Source organism: Helianthus annuus, chromosome 14, assembly GCF_002127325.2.
Source record: "Helianthus annuus cultivar XRQ/B chromosome 14, HanXRQr2.0-SUNRISE, whole genome shotgun sequence".
NCBI classification, from domain to species: domain Eukaryota; kingdom Viridiplantae; phylum Streptophyta; class Magnoliopsida; order Asterales; family Asteraceae; genus Helianthus; species Helianthus annuus.
In genome coordinates, this window is record NC_035446.2 from 48,998,546 (window position 1) to 49,020,875 (window position 22,330).

Below are 22,330 nucleotides of genomic sequence, written 5' to 3' on the forward strand. Positions count from 1 at the left end.
TAGCTATTCGTGAGACACTCAAAATCGGCTCGCTAAAAGCTCAAAGGAGCTTAAACGAGCTCAAGCTTCACATACCAATATAGTAGTTTTTTTATTTAATATACAAATTCCATAATATAACTATATAATAAATATAATTATTTACAAAACTATGATAGAAGTAACAGTACAGTATATATTTTGTTATTCACCTATAATTACATACTAATTAATAAGTAGAGCCAAGCTCGAGCTTCAAAATTATTAAGCATGAGCTTTAGACAGTGGCGGACCTAGGAATTTTTTCATGGGGGTGCGGATTTTTTTTTTAAATTTTTGGCGTCTAGATATATACATAAAAAAACCGGTTCGGGTCGGGTCATGTAAAAAAAGAACATCAAACTTAAATTTATATAATCATAAAAAACACGTCAAACATTGTTACAAACATCCTTACTCATTATGCCTATCACATATAAAATAAATAATATTCGTTAATCCCATACACAACTTTAATATTTAATGAAATCAAAAATAAATAACAAATAATAGACTCAACAATAGTGCAACACAGCTTTATCATTTATTTAATAATGAAATAAAGAATACAGTCACTTTTTTAATGAAATCAACAATTTATATATACTCTAATTTGTAACATGTTTTGGCAATATGGTGTTGTACTCTAGGCTGTATTGATATTTTGTGTTTATTATTGTTGTACGTAGCTTTGTGTTGTTGTAAATCATGGTGTCGATTGGTTTCCTCACCGCCACCGCTTCAATCGACCTGTAAAACCTAAAAAAGAGAGATTCACATCCAGTTGATCAACACCGACGTTCCTTCCCGGTCTTAACATCACCACTACCATCCATCGCGTCAGTCCGTCACCTCCACCATTCCCCTCTCCTCTCTATCTCTTCCCTCTGTGAAACTACGACCACCATCTTTGCCATCTCCGATAGCCGCTGTAAACAACCCAGCCCTGAAGTACCGAAATTGTAAAATCGGTTATTGTTAGCGGTGATTTAAAGTCGACGCCATCGATTTCGCTTGCGGATACGGTATGCACTTCTCTACTTCTTTGTTTGATTTGGCCAATAGTCGGATTTCCTTTGGTTGTTTCGTGCATTTCTTATGTTGCATGTGAGTCTGTAAGGTTTTGTTGATTCTCATTTCGGGCTTGCATTTTGGGGGTTTCGGGATTCGAACGTCACCTGTGTGGTTGGGGGTCAAAGAGAACTTAAGGTTTGCCTTATTGAGACCTTAACCTTTGTGAATCAATAAAGGGTTAAAAGAGTAGTTCAAATTGAAGATTAGTGATAGAGAAGTGTATATATGTGTATGTTCTTAGTTCCCCTTTTTTATATATGTGTATGTGTGTGTTATAATCTGATGTAGATATATTTTTTATGTGTTTATGTTGCTTGTATAACTATAGTTTTTAACATTTGTATGCAATGATAGTTGTACAATCTGCAGTTTTGTTGATGTTTTCCTGTCATTGGGTAGCTTAGGCGGTGGAAGACATATAAGCCCATCGAGACATGCTTCATAGTCCTCCTTCATACGAAAACCCTACACCATCATTCTTTTCCACACACAGAGGCCTGGATAGAGAGAGATTGGAGAAAGAGAGTGGCAGCTACCGTTTCACCTACGACCTGGGCGATGGTGGTGTTATCACAGGGCAGCGACGTCTGCGAGTTGAAGGGGGTTTACGGTGGGGCTTTTTGTGGCTAATCTCGAAGGTATATCAAGAACCCTAATTTCCTTTAAAGGTTTCTTCTATGCATATATTGTTTGTACGTTTATGCTTCTCTTATAACACCAGTGAGTTACTTTTTAAGTGATCTAGGTTTTGTGAGAAATGTTATTTCTTTCGGAAGATGCGATTGTCAAGTGATTAACTGATGTTTTCATGATTATTCATAAACTCATCCGTCAGTTTTCTTTGTAAAAATGCTTCCTTAATATTATGAATTTAAAATATTATTGGTTTTGTCTCTGTTCGTTTGTTTTAATTTCATATTACAGGGGGTGTCTTGATCTGTTTGATTTTTTTGGCATGTTTTCTTTTAGCTCTTTTATAAAACGCTTAACACTTTGATCAGTTAGTGACAAGTAGAACCTGAATTGACCAGTTTACACAAAATTAAGAGAAAAACAATATGTGAGAGTCCAATCGTGATAAATTTCGCAACCTATGAAAATCATTCAGCTATATAAAACTAATATCATATGCATAATTAGCAACATCTTATACATGGATTCCTTAATAGGTTTACCAAGGGAAAACCAAACTGATAGCAAATCCAGTTAAAGCCACCAAAGGAACCGCAGACAACGAACTCATGAACCTGAATTTGAAAATTTTATATACTTTGTAAATAGTTAAATAAAAAAAAACAAGCCCAAAGTTCAGAACTAACCTGGTGGTATTACGCCAAAGACCACTAAAACCAAGCACAATTTGAAAAGATATGTATCCAACTCACCATAGGTCCATCAATTCTTAATTCGTTACTCTAGGTACTATAGGGAATCATTCATGTTTAATAGTTTGCTGAATGAATCTATAGAGGTTTCTGAATTTATCATAATCTGATATAGCCATCGTTCATTATCAGTGTTGAGAATTACGATCATAATTATTTGTAGGAAAGATTCAAGTACATTTAGAGATGTTGTTTGGTTATGATGATATCTTTTCATAGCGTATCAGTGGTGATATGGATATCCCTTTACAATCATTTTTTTTTTCGTAAATCAGGTTACGGGATTGAGAACGGGTCAGGAAATGGGTCATCAGTAGCTAACGGATCATGGTCATAGAACTGGTCTAGGATTGACCAAGTTTCAAGGAACTGAATGTGTGGTTGGCCCGAGTAAACAAAAGAGTGTGCAATTTAGTGTGAGAAAACCATAAGGTGTTTACGAGAGAGCTCAAAGAATTGAAGATGCCGAGTGTGGGATACGAACAAAATCCATTGAGTTTGTATTATTACCATGATGTAGAAGGATCCAACAGATAAGCACTAAGGTCTGCAATTTAGTTATCTATATAACTTTACATCTTGCTATTGTCGTTTTCTTTCTTCCGTTTTGTTTTATTTTAATGTTAGTTACGCTTACATTACGAATTTCTTCCCTAGGTTACAGAATGTTGTGGGGAGAACGAGTACAATTCCTTTTCAACCCGAACTCATATGCAGTTGCTAAACCGCTTCTTATTAGCCATTTCATGGTATGCATATGATACCCAAATAACGCCAAGGTGGTTAGATGGTCTTTTATTTATTTCTTACTCGATAGATACGGGTTTGCTAAATTGCTATGCATTTAATTGTTACCAGATACACGGGTATAAAAAAGGAACGCTTCGTATTTGTTAGAGACTTATTTTTTAGTATTCATTTTTTAGTTCATTGTAATTTAATATTTACATAAGTAATGGAACCACCTTATGGTTATTGGTTACGAAGCTTCAAAAACCAAAACCAGAAGTATTGAGGTTTGATGTTTTGTTTAGGAGTAATATTTTAGTTCATTGTAATTTAATATTTACATAAGTAATGGAACCAAAAGGTTTGTACAATTATACTTGTAGCTTGATTAGTGCAAAATTTGATGTGCACTTGGTGTAGATAATGTATTTAGTATACAGATTCAAAGGGAGCCTGCCCTTAAATAATCATTGAGTGTCATTCGGTTTATTTAGGAGTAATTTAATAAGAAATACTTAATTTGTTGCAATTTTCTTTTTGGTTAGGGAGGAGCCGAACTACTTTGCATATTTCAAAGTACGATGGTTGTCCTCTCCTAAGGTAATGTACTCATCTTTATCTTTCTAAGGCGTTCTCTATTTTTTGCTGTATATATGCACTTTGAAAAGCTCATTGTCACTTTTTTCGTAAGACAACCATAGATGTTGGGCTGGTATTGCTATTGGTTTTGTGTTGATAGTGAAGGTGAAAGAGTCCGGCAATGGTGGGTATTTTCGAGTTCATAATTCTAGGAATTTTTTTTTTAATTTCTGAACATGCTTTGTTTGTTGATTCGTTAAGCTAGAGAAACTTTTATGGTACAAAATAGCTAGCTAGCTAGCTCACGATGAAGATTTGTGGTGTCGACTGGTATTGATTTTTTAGGTTTTGTGTGTGGTTGCGTGCAGGTGGGATAAAGAAAGAAGGTGAAGCTCAAAATGGTTTTTGGTGCTTGAATCCAGCAGATTAAAGACGTCGATTTGGTTCGCGGGTAAACTGATGCATATCACTTCGCATGTTATCCTCTCACTGATTTGATCGATTTGTGTGCAGATTAAAGACGTTGATTTGGCCCACAGGTAAATCGAAACTGATGTTTTTATCACTTCGTCTATCTTCGTCTGATGAAACAAAAGGTAATCAGAACCATGCTGATTTGATCGATTTCGTGTTGTCTTGGATACTTTCCTATATATTTCCCATTGCTTTTGCTATCAGTTCGTCTTAGATTTATATCATAAAAGTTATATAAAATTGTGTAATGAACACTGAAGATTTGATTGATTTTCATGTGCAGAATACCTCTCTACCTTATGTTAGCATGCACATATACAGTTCATAACTTGTAATTGTTGGGTAGTATGGTTTTGTTTATTATATATTTTTTTCCTTTTTTTGCTTCCCCTCGGCTGCGGGTGCTATATGTTGACCCGGCCGCAACGCGCCGGGTGCTACTACTAGTTCCTATAAATCTATAATTGCCATTTGCCTTGCCGACTGCCGTAACATAAACAACAGCAACTTTATCAAAACTCAAAAGAGGACCTTATCAAAAATCTACGGCGAGATGAAAGGTCGGTTGGTCGCTGCAAGCCTGCAACAGAGGACCTTATCGAAGCCTGGTCTGAGTAATTCTTGGTCGCTGCAAGCCTGCAACAGAGAGGGGAGGGCGGGAAAGATGAAAGGTCGGTTGGGTTTATTTGGGTTATGTTTTCTTTAATTGATTTAGTTATTTGGGTTGGGTTTTACCATAAACTTATTCAATTGGGATTGATGTGGGGTTATAGGAATACAAGTTTTATTTAAAGAGATTAGTGGGCTAAATTGTTTACATAATTGGGTCGGGTTTAAATCCCTGTTCACAAATTTTTTTTTTTTTATATAAATTCCTAACATTTTTTTTTTCTAAGGGGTGCGGTCAGAATTTTCCAAGAGGTGCGGTCGAAATTTTCTAAGGGGTGCGGTCGGGATTTTTCGCGAAAAATAACACTAATTTTTTTTTTCAAGGGGTGTGGCCGCCCACCCACGGGCTAAAGTAGGTCCCCGCCCATGGCTTTAGACAGAGCTCGAAACAAGCTGAGGTAGAATTCTCTTAATTTAATAATGTATTGTATATCTGAATTGAATTAATCACATATATTATTTTGCCAATTATTTATTACAGTCAAGGATGCTTCTTGATCCTGAGTTAGTTATAGAAGATATTAGTTAAGATCATGCTCGCAAAACAGTAAGTAGTACATACTGGTTAACAACATCCTAATCAGGATCTTTGCTAATTCTGATGATATTAAAGGTTGGAAAATGGGTGGGTTGGATGATTGATCAAACCAAGTAATTCTTGATATGGGTCCATTTGGGTTGACCCGAAACACTTCATGTCTAGAATTTTTTTTCTTTTTATATATAATTTTTATGTCAAATATGGGTACATAACATTTTTAATACTTTCAACAGCTGATCATTATTTTTAATAAAGTGATTTAGGATTTATTTTACACTTTGGGCAACTTTAGATTAATTTCAGCGAATGGATCCAATATGCCACTTTCAGTTACCAGAATTTAAGCTTAAATAGAAAAAAGACAGAAGTGTGACATGTGACATATTAAAACTGACCCTTTACAAAATCATGCCCTATACTTATTAAAACTGACCCTTTACGACTAAACTATAATAACTTGTGACATAAAACAGGGGTCACGGATTACCAGCTATAACTGTATTTACTTACTCCAAGTTAAAAGAAAAAAAATAATTTATTTTTTGAAGTGTTTAAATTGGCTTATTGCGCATATTGTATGAAATAAACATTTTAATTAATAACATCAGTATTTAAATTGGTTATAAGTTAAATCGATTAACTGAACATTAATAAAAGAGAGTTAAACCAAAACAAGCTAAGTCAATTGAGAAACAGATAGTTCGTATGATTTTTATGGTTCAGTTATTGTTATTTGAAGCTGACTCGTAACCTATTTTTGTTTGAAATTTTATTGAGTTCTTTATGTCTATACAGTGGCGGATCCAGAATTTTTTTTCAAGGGGTTCACTTTTTTAAATGTTCCAATATCTTATGTTCGAACATAAAGAAATACGGGTTGGTTCGACAGTTCGGGTCGGGTAAGTTCATCACATAGTAAAAATACGATACAATAATATCGTCATAATAAATTTAAAAACACGTAACATAAATAAGATGGTCTTTACGAATAAAAATAACATATCGACGGTTGTTCCTTGTGAGGTTTCATCTTTAGAAAATGTTGCATCTCAAGCACCCCCTTCACGCAATCAGGCTACCCCACTTCCACCTTCTTCCCCATCCCAAGCTGCCCCATGCCCACGAGCCCACCCGAGCCCCCACCCCGCACCCGCTTCATGGTAGTGAGCGCGCCACAAGGCCCATTGATGTGGCACCTCCACGCCTTCTTTGAAGCCCAAAGTATAGCCTTATGGATGTGTTTACTTAAGTATCAAATTATCAGTTTTTGATAAGAGGTTCAGACAACTTTCATGATGAAATACAAATAATGGAACCTTAAAGAAAGCATTTTTTACCATATCTGAGTGTGTTCACCACTCCCACCCCTACTGAGTTCAATAAGAACAACATATCAAAGATAAACTGATCCTAAATGCTATAGCATCATGAACAATAGAATCTGCCCCGATCAAGAACTCATAAGAAAACCCCTAATCTCCTAATCTGACCCAACTTAATACTAATCATAAATTTAGCAAAATCAAGAAATTCAAAAGAAATAAAGAAGAAATTACATGAAATTCTCTCAGTTTTTTTACCTTTACGAAGCTCAAAAGCATCAAGATTCATCAACAAAGTAGAGGAAACCAGTTAACAAAAGCCCAACTCAAATTTCTCATGTTTAATAATTAATACCTCAAATTACCCTTCAAATCTATGAACCACAAGATGAATAAGAAAATCCCAGAAGATATTGTTTACTTAAATGGGAAAGAGACAGTTGGGATGTCATTAGAGAAAGTAGTTGTTCGAAACTTGGAATTTGATGAAGACCCTTTTTCTTACATATTAGGTTTTGAAATAAAGAAAAGGGAGAATTAAAACAAATATGTGATGGGTATGTGGAAATTTCTTAAAGAACAGGGAAGACGAGGAGGAGGACCTTTGAGTGCAAACTTTTGAGTTAAAAAAAAGGAAAAGAGAAAACGCAAAAAGAAAATTAACGGAAAAAAAGACTTAAACCAGACTGGAACAAGGGCACTTGAGAATAATCAACGCGCATTTTTACCAACAGACCACTCTATAGATACGTTTATAAGGTTCCTTTACAAAATATTAAAGGGTTCCTTCCTAATTTTCTATATGATTTAACACTATAAAATACGAATCGAACGGGTTCCCAGGAACCCCCTAACTAGCTCTACATCCGCCCCTGTGTCTATATTGTCTTGGAAGAAGAGGATTTTATAGGATGCAGATGAATGTGTGTTTTGGCCATGTGGGTAGTCACCAGTGCTTGTATAAATAGACCATATAATATGCGCAATAAATGATATATAGATATAGATAAGTTACGCCACATGGGGTCTTGCTGGCTTGAGTCACTTGCCTTTGACTAAGCACCTCGGTGAGGTCCCTGGCTTGTTTGAGTCACCGCCCTTCATTAACCTCCAATGGGGTCTCTAGCTAGCTTTAGTCCCTTTAGTCACCTATACTTTACCAGACCTTAACAGGGAAATGTTGTTGGGCTATTACTCGATGAAGGTATATTTTTACTCGTTTAGGATAGGATACAAATTCATGTACCTTGGTAGTTGAATATAGTTGGTCTAGAGACAACGAATGTAAGCGTTTAGGGTCAGGCGTCGTGAAGTCCTGACAACATGTAAAAGAGCGCATATGTGCATTGAACATGAAAAACAATTATAAAGGTCAAAGATGCCCCAAAAACAAAAAGAACTTATATCTATTATTTTTACAAACACATTCAATGTTCACACCACTAGTTAAGTGACCATATCCTAACTTAGTTTACAATTATCATTAGATTTGAAGGACCCCAACTTCATAACTAACTTACACGTATTCCTTAACAAGGCAATGGTTTCCTTGGTGTTTCCTGTCTACTTGCTTGCACCTACTGTGGTTGCCTCAGTTTAGTTTATTAACTATTAGGTTGTCTTTCATGGTCTTTAGTCAATTTGGGAGTCCTATCACTTTAGGTATTAAGTCTTTAAAAAAAATTAAACAAAAAAAAGCTTATTTTACTATTAAAACTTAGCGATTTATGATGTGTTTTGTGGTGTCTCAGGGTAGGGAAGAATGACGATGCCACTTAGTCCGATAGCACATGCACAAAAGAGGCCATTTGGCAGTGATATACAGATTGTTAAGTCAGCATTGTATGCATTGTCTCGTAGTGGCGGTAGCAGCATCACTCATGGCATTTGACGGTGCATTCTACCATGCTCCTCGCAGAAGTTAGATGCGGCTGCAAAGCAGGCAATTGCAATCCAGAGAAGACCTTGCTTCTTCACTTTCTAACCCGACCCACAATTAATTTGGTTTTATTATTTGACAATAAAGATTCCTATACATAAAGGAGTGTTAAGGTGGTGTGATCGGCTAGGGTGCAAAAACATTTTCTACACTTGGTACATAATATAGCATCACTATAATTTTTTTCCACTTTTATGGATTCTTAGATTTAGATCTTTTTTACTCATGGTCTTTAAACATGACTATAATATGTTTTTTTACGTTGAACCCGCTGCAACTCGCGGGTCCTCCACTAGTATGTTTGTAAAAGAATGATACTTTTAATAAGTAAAATTAACGTTAAAGGATGTAACACTGTATAAAAATGTGAAAGAAGACTAAACCTGTACAATGTGAATTTTTTTAATATGTCCTAACGTTAAAGAATATAACACTGTATAAAAATATGAAAGAAGACTAACCCAGTAGAATGTGATTTTTTTATAATATGTCCTAACATTAAAGGATATAACACTATATAAAAAAATGTTAAAGATCATATTAACTAACTTTTTCTGTTATTGCTTTTGTTTTTAATTGTAAATAAGATTATGATATTTATAGATTTTGGGTGTGGATTTAACAGGAGATGGTGGAAATTGAGTGTCAAAAATGGGCAAGTAAAGGTATAAACATACACTACCAGGTTAGGGACAATCGAAAGGGATATAAAGCCGGAGCACTCAAAGAAGGTCTAAAGCATCCCTATGCTAATGAATGTGAGTATGTAGCCATTTTCGATGCGGATTTTCAACCCGAACCAGAATTCTGTTTTTTTCTAGATTGTTTTCTTGAATCAAATTTTCTACAGGTTCTGAATTCATCCGAGGATCTAATTTCACACCAAGCTTCTATTCTGATTTTATTTTAGCATTTGCTGCCTCATGACGCTTTATATTTCATGAAACCGGCCACGTAACGTGCGCCCAAAAAACATATGTACCTGCGGCATAATGTTTTTAATCCTATGATGATACACTATTGAAAACAAAATTATGAAAAAAATAATTTTTAATTTTATTTTTTAATTCCGCCTCGAGCTTACGCCTCGGTTGGTATCGAAGCTTACGCCTCGTGAGGCGAAGGGAAAACGCCTCGAAACTCGATTCCGTTTTTTTAAACCTTGGAACCGCGTACCCGTTTTCGTTCTGTGTTCCAGAGCGAACCACGATCCATGTGACTATGGTTTTGACCCGTATGACCAGACAAGAATTAGTAAACAATTGTACTTTTTATAACCAAACAGTCATATCTCCTTAAAGAAAAATAGAATCAAGAACACATGTATGACTTAAAACATTATCATATCACATACTCATTGATTTTTTTTATAATATGAGTTGTTTGTATTGTATTTGATCTCTAACAGGTCAAATCATTTTTAATGCGATCTCTTGCTCTCTCGGTTGACCTTCATTGTTCATCATGTTACATTTTTTATGGGCAAACTGCATAGATAGGTAATCAGGTACCAACTTCGATTAACTTCTTATTTCAGATTTGTTTTCACTATACGAGGCAACATGGGTGGGTCGGTCAAGGTAATGGGTCAGGACGGGTTCGGATTAGGATGAGTTCAGGTTAGATAAGATAGTTTTTGGAAATAGCTTTTTAGCTAGGGGCAGAATGGCTTAGGTCAGAACGGGCCGTTTTAAAAAAATGATTGTTTTGGTTTGGTGTGGTATTGCTGCAAATAGAAATCGTACAGATCTAAAGGGTGTCAACCTTGTAGCTTAATTTAGGAATTGATGTCCACTTAACATTCTTCAGGTAACCAATGTCCTTTTTAACTTAACAAAATTTATCTATGTTCTGATATCTAAAATGATTAATTTCTCTTCATATTGGTTCATATCTTCTGATGTCTCCTCATTGATGATTTGTAGGCTAATGAACTTTATCAATTGGCGCCTGTCCTTTTTTAACTTAACCAAATTTATCTATGTTCTGATATCTGAAATGATTAATTTCTCTTCATATTGGTTCATATCTTCTAATGTCACCTCATTAATGATTTGTAGGCCAATGAACTTTATCAATTGGCGCCTGTAGCTTTCTGCTTGATAGTCGCATTGGTTAGTTCCAATTCTCCTCAACACTCTAGCAGAATGCTTTTGAATCTTACATACCAAAATTAATGCTTAATATGAAATTATGTCGCCATAAGAACAGGGGTGTGTAAATTTCTGGAACCAAACATGAATTTCATGCGTTTGGGTTTTTTTCTAAGGGTTTGGGTCAGTTTCGTGTTGGACCCGCGGGTCGTGTTTGTGTCCACCCGATGAGTTTGGGTATTTTTTTTATGTCAAAATTTGAAAGTTAAAAAATAATCGGCATAGTATAAACATAATTGCCGTAAAAAATATAAGTGGTATGTAAATTTAGATTTTAAAGTATTAATATGTGAAAAAAAATAAATTGATATGTTGTCCAGGTTTAACTGTTGTTTTCCTGTCAACCCGCGATTACACGTGATGTGTTTGGGTTCATTTGTGTGACACGATTTGCGGATTCGACCTGCCAACCCGTGAAAACGACCCGTTTAGCAGCCCTAAGCCAGATTACTAGATTATGTACTTGGATGCATGAATTCTGTAGAACTAGGATTACATACATTGTCATATGTCACAACAACACATAAGATGTTTTGATGGCTATGATTATCTTTGTTGTCTGCTTTATAAAGTTCTGTTCTTTGATGATTTTGTCCTGCTAACGCGCATTAAATTATGCACAAAAACTGCGAGAAGCTTAAAATATTTCTCATTTTGGTTAATTGATAAAATCTCCAATCATAATATAGGTGAAGTTATGAGCGACACAGGTCAAACAAGATATGTGATTCAAGATACGGGTCATGATAGCGACGACGATATAAGCCAACTGCCGGATTGTATTCTTCATCGTATTCTCTCATTTATTCCCACCAAAGACGTTGTGAAAACTGCCATACTTTTAAAAAAATGGAACATCGTTTGGACTTCTGTTTCAAACCTAGATTTCGACGACGCATTGTTGTAGCATAACGAGGCAGACACTCGGGACCTACCTGACGAAACTTGCTTCATAAACTTCATAGAACGCGTTCTCTCGTTACGTGATGCATCAAACATCAAGAACGAGTTTATCATGTCGCGTTTTCTTTAACACCTCGTGCATACATTCGTGGATTTCTTCTGCTATCATGCACAATGTCCAGACACTCGATCTCTGTCTCTTTGCCGATGATTCGTTTGTGCACCCGAGCTCCGTGTTTTGTAGTCAAACGTTGACCAGTTTGAAACTACAAATGAATTGTGTTCTTGAATTCCCGACTGTCATCTATCTCCCATATTTGAAAACCTTGCATTTATCTCTCGCTACATTCGTGAACGACGGCTCAACACAACCGTGGACCAGAAATTGAAAGTCAAAGTGCGATTTCTTGAGATCTTTCAAGATGAAAATTGCCCTGTTGAATTTGGGTATAAGTCTAAGGTATTTAAATTTAAATATAGTAACACTTCCAGCCTAAACTAAATTTAAATTGCCCTCTTGAGATCTTTCATTGCTATGCTATTCTCTAAACTAATGTTGTTTGTTTTAGGTAGTTCTGTTATTTTAGGAAAATTGAAAGAGTTGAAGTATGTCTTTTTGGGATGTATGTTCAAAAACTTGGAGCAGAGTATGAGCAGCCAAATCATTTTCGTACATTGGGCATCTTTGAAATCCTGGGACAACTCGTTAGATCTTGTTAATGTTCTTAACCATGAGATTAAGGACAAGCATTTAAAAGCTTTAGAGGCAAAAGGGTGCTCAAGGTATATAATGTTTTTTTGGGGCTAAATTGCACTTTTCGTCCTTTATGTTTTAGAGTTTCTGCAGGCGCTGTCCTTTAAGTTTAAAAATTACACTCTATGTCCTTTATGTTTGCAACCTATAACGGGCGGTGTCCTTTCTCATAAACTCAGTTAATTTTTTTTTTGTTAAAACCCCTCTTTGTAAAACTCTATAACAACAGGGACCATATGTGTCAAGGGACCTGTTGTGTAAAACCCCTCTTTGTAAAACTTTAATAAATCAAGGGACCTGTTGTGTAAATTCCGAAAATTTTGAATATGTATCTTGTTCGCCAAGACTGTGCACGTAAATCTAGCCGGATCCTTTCGATCCGTAAAATCTCTGAATCAATCTCGTAATTGTGTTTCTCTTTTGGTAAATCATGAATCTGGACATCATTACAAACCATTTGCACTCAAAAGCTCCAACCGAATCGTCTATTATCGGACCGAATTGTCGTTTATTTGGAAACTATATCAAACCGAATCCCTTAGCGAACTTGTGTTTTCGGGAATTCTTCTTGCCGGAGTTCTTTATTTCGCCAATAACATACGCAACCAGTAAGTTCTTTGGTTCATTCTGTTCAGTTTTATCAATAGACCAACCGATGATTACATGATTCGTGGTCTGTTAAGACCGAAATCGGATGAAGGGCTTGATTGTTCATACTAATAAACCAGACCTGATGATGTGATGATTTACCAAAAGAGAAACACAATTCATGAGTGCAAATGGTTTGTAAATTGAAGGAGCTAAATTGAAGGATATCTAATACCATTAAATATTAGGATCATCTTTGCATTAAAATGCTTAAACACCAAAATTCAGAATTCTTCAATTCGCCACTGTCATCGTTCTGTGATTGTGAATGGAACATTAAACATGATTAGTCTGAATAAACGATTACATTATTTCATTCTCCGCCACCGTCAATGATGTGTTCAAGTTATGAATTCGAACCGAATTTTCGGTTGGAGCTTTTGAGTGCAAATGGTTTGTAATGATGTCCAGATTCATGATTTACCAAAAGAGAAACACAATTACGAGATTGATTCAGAGATTTTACAGATCGAAAGGATCCGGCGAGATTTACGTGCACAGTCTTGGCGAACAAGATACATATTCAAAATTTTCGGAATTTACACAACAGGTCCCTTGATTTATTAAAGTTTTACACAGTTTTACAAAGAGGGGTTTTACACAACAGGTCCCTTGACACATATGGTCCCTGTTGTTATAGAGTTTTACAAAGAGGGGTTTTAACAAAAAAAATTAACTGAGTTTATGAGAAAGGACACCGCCCGTTATAGGTTGCAAACATAAAGGACATAGAGTGTAATTTTTAAACTTAAAGGACAGCGCCTGCAGAAACTCTAAAACATAAAGGACGAAAAGTGCAATTTAGCCTTTTTTTGGTAACCCATAACATGTACATTGGGCATTTCGAACGACAGAGATTTAGATGGTTGTGCTTTTGTAACATTACATTATATACATTTTCTGCCCTATAACCACATCAAGATTAACCTAGGATAGTGGTGTCATTTTACAAGTTATTCCTTTGCGGCCGTGTATTGGCGACACCGCTGCAACGCGCGGGTTCCCCACTAGTTACTTTTAAAAAAGCTGCTGAAGAAACACTGAACTAATTATGGGATTAATCAGTTTGGTTTATGTTTCTACCATGATGGTTAATCTTCTTATGAATATTTGAGCTCCAACTTGAGGTTCAATCCTGCAAAACAGAACACCGTTACTCGTTAAGAGGGGAATGTGGGGGTTTCCCTCTTAACCGGGCTCCGGCGTGAGAATAAGCGACCGCTTTGGGGATAATTAAGTGTTAAGAGTGAGAGTAGAGGGAGTAGAATGTTTAACCTGTGGAATGAGGTCTCTATTTATAGCCGGAGAGGTGTAAGAGGATATGGGCTGATGGGCCTTGGGCCGGAAATGGACAACACAACGAATGTGCTCTTTGTCTCACTAGTCTCGACCGTTTAGTGGCTTCTAGAAGCTCTTCGGTGCTGGCGCACCTTGATTGGAGCCACGTGTCGTTGTTGTCGGCCCTGCTATTCTTCTGTCATCAGCAGACAAGTGGAGATCGTGGGACAGATGTCTCTGTCCCCTGATTGGTGCCACGTAGGCGTCCTTACGTACTTCTCGTTAGACGATCGCGGCGCACGATTGACCAGAGCCTGCTGGACGCTCATTGGCTCTTTTCACTGCCACTTGTACCTTGTGTACCACTGGAGGTAGCCTTGCGCTGCCTTCCTTTGCGGTTCTTGTTGAGCATCTAACTAACCCCGCGCGGGTTAGTATGCCCATGTGCTCTTTTAGTATGCTAAGTGTTGATACCAGAACTCCTTGTGGGCGAGACCTCGCGCGACGTAGAGCAGAGAGTGGTGTATCTCGCGCGAGACTCTTGGTAGGAAGTGTATTAAGATAAGGAGTATGGTCCCACGCGCAACCTTGATGGAGGTTTGCGCGGCTTTTTGGGACCATCCCTTCAAGTCCCCCCAGTCCAGTGCTGCACCATGCGCGACGCAAGTGGTTGGAGCTTTGGACTTAGAAAAAATAAAAGTTGAAGGGAATGTGTCTTGCTTTTGGTTGGTGTGGCGCGACGCGAAGTGTTGCTAAGGTGAGGTTACCTTGCGCGCCCTTGATAGCTTTTGCATGAAGCTAATTGTAATTTTATGGCGGGAAAAACTTCGAAATTTGAACTCTGGCAAGTTGGTGAGATGAGTCGCTGATTGCGACGTCTGAGTTGACCCCTGGCACGGATGTCATCATGTCGACTGCGACGGTTGCACTTCGTGTCAGGAGAGTGAGACCCACGCGCGCGTGGTAACCGTCACCCCTGCTTTTCCGTGTGACGTGGCAGCCTCTCGTTGGTTAGCTTAGCGGCGAACCCGACACGTTTACCTATCGCATTAAATGCGATGGGTATATATACCCGAAGAGGTGTGAGAAGTTCTCACTTTTCCTCTACTCTTTCCAACTCTCTCGTTTCTCTTCTTTTGAATCTTCAAATTTTGAAGCAGATCTTCAAGATTTTTCTTCATATCTTCAAGTATTTCCAGAAACTTGCATCTTTCATCACCATGACTGAAGAACATCAGGAGGGTGTTTCTACAGAAGAGGGTCCTGTTCCCGTTCTCCGGTGGGATATTGGGCTGTTTGAACAGATTGTTCGGAGCTTCCGGTTTCCACCGGAGTGGGATGCACGTTACCCGACTCAAAACCAGACGGCGGCCGACGCACCGCCGGGTTATATTACGTTGTTTGAAGACTTTTTTCTTCAAGGTAACTTTAGGTTGCCGGCAACGAACTTCATGGGGAGCATACTGCATCATTACAATTTTCATCTTTCTCAGATGAGCGCTCCTGGAATGGTTAGGGTTCGTCACTTTGAGTTTTTTTGCCGATCCCATGGCATTGAGCCAACTATCGAGAAGTTCCGGGCTTTTTACCAACTGCAACGAACGATGGGTTTCTTCTCCTTTGCCAGCCGTGGTGCTGCAAAGAAGATCTTGTTAAACCCCCCAAAGAGCTTCCACGACTGGAAACCCAAATTCTTCTTCGTTCGGGAAGAGGTGCTTCCGATTGCCATGCCCTTCAGAGACTGGACTGAGCCCGTGTTGAAGGAGGATCTTCCAATCCCCAAGCAAGCACTGTGGTATCAACAATTAACCCCTACCCCGAATCGGGTATTTGGGGAAAATGTGTTGGTGGCCGCGCGGATGAGTGACCAGTGGTCACCGGACAGCAAAGAGGTGCCTGTGTTGAAGATTGGCGATCAAGGTCAGTGGTTTTCCTCCTTTTCTTTGTTTCATGTGTTTGTTTTATTGTTACTTATGTTATTTGGACGTGTAGAGGCGCAACTATATCAAGCGGCATTCGCTACGTTCGGTGGTTCTATGGGCGTGCGCCCACTGCGCGAGGATGAGGAGAGCTGGTACAAGCAAATTAGAGGCAATTTTATGTACCCTGTGGCTGATGCCTTTACCTCGCCGCCTACCGCGACTGAAGGTGCGCAATTCCCTAAACCTCGTCCTTTGCGCTCTGTGACTTCCGCGAGGAAAGAGGTTGTCTATCTTTACAGCGAGGAGTCTGTAGGGTCTTCAAACGGCGAGCTAAGTTCGTGGTCTAACATCTTTGCAGGTGTGTTGCACGACCTGGGGATTGACCCAGAAGAGAAGAAGAAGAAACCCCTGAAGAAGAAGAAGACAGTTAACTTGGATCCGGAGGTGACCAGTAAGGGGGCTGGTAGTAGTCGCGCAACCGCTGCCGCTGTTAAAGGTACTCTTCGCCTTCGACAGAGTGACTTAAACGATTATGTGATAATAAGTGACTCACTTAAAGGCTTATCGCGCACAGCTGAGACCAAAACTGGAGCGGGTAGCTCAAGGAGCTCTGGAAGCGCGGGTTCTCGTAACCCTGATGCTGGCGCGACCCCTTCCGTGCATGAAGAAGACGAAGCTGAAGAAGAAGAAGCTGCTATACAGTTTTTCAGCAGAAAAAAAGTTAGAAGCGAGACCACAGCTGGTGTGTCTGCTGTGCCGCTAATTGGTGGGATTCCCTTGGTTGGGAAAACGAGCAATCTGCGCTCTCTATATAAATTTTCTCCTGGTAAGCTCTTGATTTCTCTCCATTCAATTATTTTCCTTTCTTAATTGCTTGTTCTGCAGAGATCAAAAAGAAAACCCCTGAGAAGGGTGTTAAGTTTACTGAGCCAGAGCCGAAGAGGCCGAAGATTACTACCAAGTCTTCTCAGACTGCTGGTGTTGAGTCTGCCAAGGAGAAAAACGTGGCTGAGAAGGATGCAGCGAAGGCTGTTGAGGCGCAGAGGAAGGCTGAGGAGCGCGGGAAGAAAAGTGAGGAAGAGAAGAAGAGAAAAGCTGAGGAAGATAAAAAATCTGAAGAAGCGAAGAGGAAAAAAGCTGAGGAGGAGAAGAGAGCGGAAGAGGCGAAGAAGAAGAGGGCCTTCGAGTTGGAGAAGGAGCGGGAACAGAAGAAGGCTATGGAAAAGCCTATCAATGTTCAGGAGTTTGAGGTCATTAAGGGTTCTGAGAGGAGGCAAGAGCCCGAAGTTGTCAAACCTACCCACCCCGCGCATGCTGAGACCCATTATCGTTCAAAGATAGTTATTTCCAAGGGGTCGGGTCGGTATGCTTCTAGTGGCGCGGGCTCTGGTGGGGCTGGGGGCTACAACCCAAATGTCATTGGGGCGAAGGACACCGTCGGTGATATATATTATAAGAGTTACACCGAGGAAGAACGTGGCGATGCTCTTCACCAAGCTCCCTGGAGTTTGAAGCAAAAGGAGACTTTTCAGGAATTCGGGCCCTGCCGCGATTGGTTCTTAAACTCTTTTACTCCTGGCGAGGTTAACCGGCAGAGGGCGAAGACCCATGAAATGTTATACCGAACTTATGTGCTTGGGGAAGCCAATGCTCGCGCCGCTAATCATCAGATAGTTCGTGAGTGGCGAACGATGGTTAGGGAGCGGGCGGATTGGGAGGGTTACCGCGAACGGATGCTGAAACGTATCACCGACTTTGAAAAGTCCAAAGCTGCCTTTGATGAGGAAAAGGCCAAGTTTGACGCAGATAAGAAGGCGGAGGAATGGGGGCGTGAGGGCCTGAAAAATAAACTCCAAGCTGCTGAACAACAACTGGCCAAGGAGAAGGCCGATTTTAAGCGCATATGCGAGAAAGACAATGAGCGCGCGTTCGCAGCTCGGAACAAAATTGTTGACCTTGAAGCTAAGGTTGTGGAGCTTACTGCGAGGGTTGAGGATGCCCAGGCTGAAAAGGCTGCCAAGCAGCAGATTGAGGTTAGCTTACTACTCTCTCTTGCTATATTGTTTACGAAATAGCCTAAGTCTTCTCTTTTCAGGTTGAATTGGTCGATGTGAAGGCGCAATTGTCTGGCAAAGATAAGGATCTGGATGCCAAGGACGTCGAGATCGCTGAGCTTAAACGTCGCCTGAATGACCAGATTGATAGGTGCAAGTCCTTAGAAATCGACCTTGAAGCAGAAAAAGTTAAGGCTGCCACTGCTGAAGAGGCGCGTGCTGTCAGTGCCGCCGCTCTTAATGTAGCGCAGACCAACTACTCAGAGGCCCAAGGAATCGTTGATACGCTTGTCTCTAAGGCCGAATGGATGCGCGGTCGCGGAGTAGTGCTGGTAAGTTTGTCTTTAGTAAGCTTAATTTCGCGAGGGGTTGTTTTTTATATCCTGTTTTCGTTCTAGGTTGCCAACTCTATCCTCAACGCTGGGGAGCTAGATCGTGCCGTTGCTGCACTGACAGACGCTGCGCGCGCGGTAGGTTATCGAGGAGGGTATCTGGAATGTGCTCAACACGTTAAGGAGGTGTTTGGACAAGAGTTTGATGTGAGCCATTTCTCGGTTACTGACCAGGCTAACGTCGAGTTGACGCATGCTGAGAGTGCTTATGATAACCTTTCCTTTCCTGTGGTAGACTTGGTAGTAGAGGCTTTAAAAAAGGATGACTGGTGTCAGCGTCTCAAGGCCATTCTCGATCCACCGGTGACTGTTGACTTGTCAGATGAAGAGGAAACAACTGGTGATGATGGTGGGAATGGTGGTGAGGATGGTGGGAACGATGATGATGGCGATGATGATGGTGATCAACATGCACTCGAATAGGCTTTGCCGATTAGGCTGTGCCTTGTAAATTTTTTGCTTTTTTTTTTTTTTGAATGTACAATGTTGCGCTGACGCGCTTGTTTTTAATGAATGGATTTTGCCTATTTTTTCCGTTACAATTATTGCACTGTTGTTAGAAACTTAGGTTAAATTAGCTCGAATAAATGGAAGTCTCTTGAGTGAGTCGGACTGCCCGGTCTCGCGCTTTGTTCGCGGAGGACCTTGGAGGCGTTCTTGTTTGAGAATTTCTAAGTTGCTGGAGTGTTTTCGTGCTAATAAGAAGTTTAACATGCATTTGTAACGAAAGAAGTAATAGAAAACATGTCGTATGCTTTCATTGCTTTGTAAACGGGCGCGTAGGCCAACATACATTAATTGTCAAAGGGCATATAGCCAACATAGGAAAGTACAAAAGGGGCGTGTGGCCGATACTGGCGTTCAAGGGCTCAAGGCCGAAGTAAATTACATATAGCATTTGCGCAGTTGTTGCGCATTCCATGTCCGGGGTAAGATGTGGCCATCTAAGGTGCGTAACTTGTAAGCCCCTTTGCCTAGCACTTCGTGGACCAAGTATGGGCCCTCCCATTTGGGTGCTAGTTTTCCTGGACGTTCCGCATTAGACGCTTCATTGTCTCGAAAGACGTATTCTCCTGGCGTGAAGGTACAGATGCGGACCTTTGTGTTGTAGTACCTTTCCAGCTGTGTCTTGTACTTGGCTTCTCTAATTTGCGCGATTTCGCGCCTTTCTTCCAACAAGTCCAAGTCAAGACGTCTTTCTGCTTCATTGTCGATTGCGTTGACTGCCGTCAAGCGCGGGGAGGGTAGGCCCACTTCAGCCGGGATAACCGCTTCTGAGCCGTAGACTAGGCTAAAAGGGGTTTCGCCGGTACTAGTCTTTGGCATGGTTCGGTGAGCCCACAAGATGCTCGGGAGCTCATCTACCCAGCCTCTTCGCCTTGTGCCCAGTCGGGCCTTTATCCCCTCGACAATGCATTTGTTCACGCTTTCCACCTGTCCGTTTCCTTGAGGGTGCGCAACGGAAGTGAACGTGTGTTCAATTTTCATCTCCTTCATCCAATTCTGGAGGTCTTCTGACGCAAAGTTGGTGCCATTATCGGTTACAATCTTGAGCGGGAGGCCAATCTGCATATGATGTGTTCCCAAATGAACTTGCGCACCATCATAGCTGTGGTTGACGCGAGAGCTTTCGCCTCTACCCATTTTGTGAAGTAATCGACGGCCACTATTATGAATTTGACGGCGCCAGGAGCCTCTGGGAAGGGTCCCACCATGTCGATTCCCCACTGCTGGAAAGGCCATGCAGTAGATACAGGGATAAGGTCGTTCTTGGGGCGCAGGGTTTTTGGAGAATGTCGCTGACAGGAGTCGCACTTGCGGATCTCCTTCAGGGCATCGACATGCATCCCTGGCCAGTAGTATCCGGCGCTCATGATCTTCGCGACAACCATGCGTGGTCCTGAATGGATGCCGCAGATCCCTTCGTGGATCTCCCTGATCAAGTAGTTCGCGTCTTGGGGGTCCACACAGCGCAGTAGTGGTCCCAAGAAGGACTTTCGGTACAGAATACCGCCATTCATTTCATAGTGCAGGGCCTTGTTTTGAATCTTCCTTGCCTCCGCTTTGTTTTCAGGGAGTTTCCCTTCCTGCAAATATTGGATTATAGGGGTCATCCAGGATGGTTGCCCCATCTCGATCACGTTCACTTGTCGCAATAATACTGATGGATTCTTGAGTACTTCTATTCTTACATCTTTTGCAAGGTGTTGAAAAGAAGTCGAAGCAAGCTTGCTCAAGGCATCATCTGGCTTGTTTTCAGAGCGATTAATGTGGATAACTTTGTGAGACTTGAATTGTTGAAGCAATTCTTTTGCCTGTTCCAGATACAGTGCCATGACTTCACCCTTTGCATCGTATATACCATTGACTTGGCTGGCTATCAGGAGTGAGTCAACGTGTGCTCGTAAACTTTTGGCTCCCATTTTGATGGCGAGGCGTAAGCCTGCAGAAATGCTTCGTACTCTGCCTCGTTGTTGGTGTTTTTAAAGTCCAACTTGATGGCGTAAGTAAATTCATGATTCTCAGGACTCACTAGGCGCAATCCTGCTCACGCGCCGTCTTCGTTTGAAGCCCCATCAGTGTAAAGCATCCAAGTCTCATCAGTCACGTCTTTTTCAGTAGTCTCTAACAGCTCACATTCTTTGATTTTATCGGCCGGCACTTCAGTGATGAAGTCGGCAAGGACCTGGCCCTTAATGGCTGGGCGCGGCCTGTACAAGATATTATGGCCTCCCAGCTCAATGGCCCATTTTGCCAACCGGCCTGATGTCTCTGGCTTTTGCAATATGGTGCTGATGTGGAAGTTGGTAAGCACGGTTATCACATGGCCTGTAAAATATCTGCGCAGCCTTCGAGAGGCGTGTAGCAGCGTGAGAACCAATTTTTCCATCGTGGAATATCTTGTTTCTGGGTCAGTGAGTACCCTGCTGACGTAATAAATTGGAGTCTGAACTCCGTTTCTCTCCACCAATAATACTGACCCTACTGCCTTATCTGAAGAAGATAAGTACAGTACGAGTGGTTCTTTTTCGAACGGTGCAGTCAGGGTAGGGAGTTCAATCAGACACTCTTTCATTTGCTGGAAAGCCGCCTCCGCCTCGGGGGTCCATTTGAATTCTTGTTTCTTTACGCAGCTGCGCAACGTGCTAATAAAGGGGTACGACTTCGCGGCGTGATTGGAGAGAAAACGATTAAGCGCGGCCAGACGGCCGGCCAGTCGTTGCATCTCTTTGATGGTTCGCGGTGAGGGCATTCGCTCTATGGCCTGTACTTTCTCTGGATTCACTTTAAAACCGCCGTTTGTCACAATGAAGCCTAGAAACTTCCCTTCTTCCATGCCAAAAGAGCACTTGGCTGGATTCAGCTTCATATTTACACTGCGCAATGAATTGAACGTTTTTTCGATGTCTTTCAACATTTGGTCCTCTTGGGGACTTTTAACCACTAGATCATCGATGTAAACTTCAATATGCTTTCCCCTGCGAAAGTCTTGTCC

At 40.5% G+C, this 22,330-nt stretch overlaps 1 long non-coding RNA gene across 35 annotated transcripts; it reads left to right on the top strand.

The window, feature by feature from the left end:
- Nucleotides 1-687: 687 nt before the first annotated feature.
- LOC110908348 lies at nt 688-12,884 on the top strand. Of its 35 annotated transcripts, none has more exons than XR_004878950.1 (17): nt 690-1,043; nt 1,497-1,730; nt 2,753-3,022; nt 3,135-3,226; nt 3,752-3,806; nt 3,908-3,969; nt 4,154-4,236; nt 4,299-4,930; nt 5,156-5,180; nt 5,253-5,326; nt 5,410-5,475; nt 8,543-8,885; nt 9,356-9,488; nt 10,139-10,237; nt 10,791-10,844; nt 11,573-12,246; nt 12,356-12,884. It is a non-coding gene; the product is annotated as an uncharacterized LOC110908348 (long non-coding RNA). The 35 variants fall into 35 exon arrangements; XR_004878948.1 differs by having other exon boundaries at nt 5,168-5,180; XR_004878940.1 differs by having other exon boundaries at nt 4,299-4,381; nt 4,543-4,930; nt 5,168-5,326.
- Nucleotides 12,885-22,330: the final 9,446 nt, after the last annotated feature.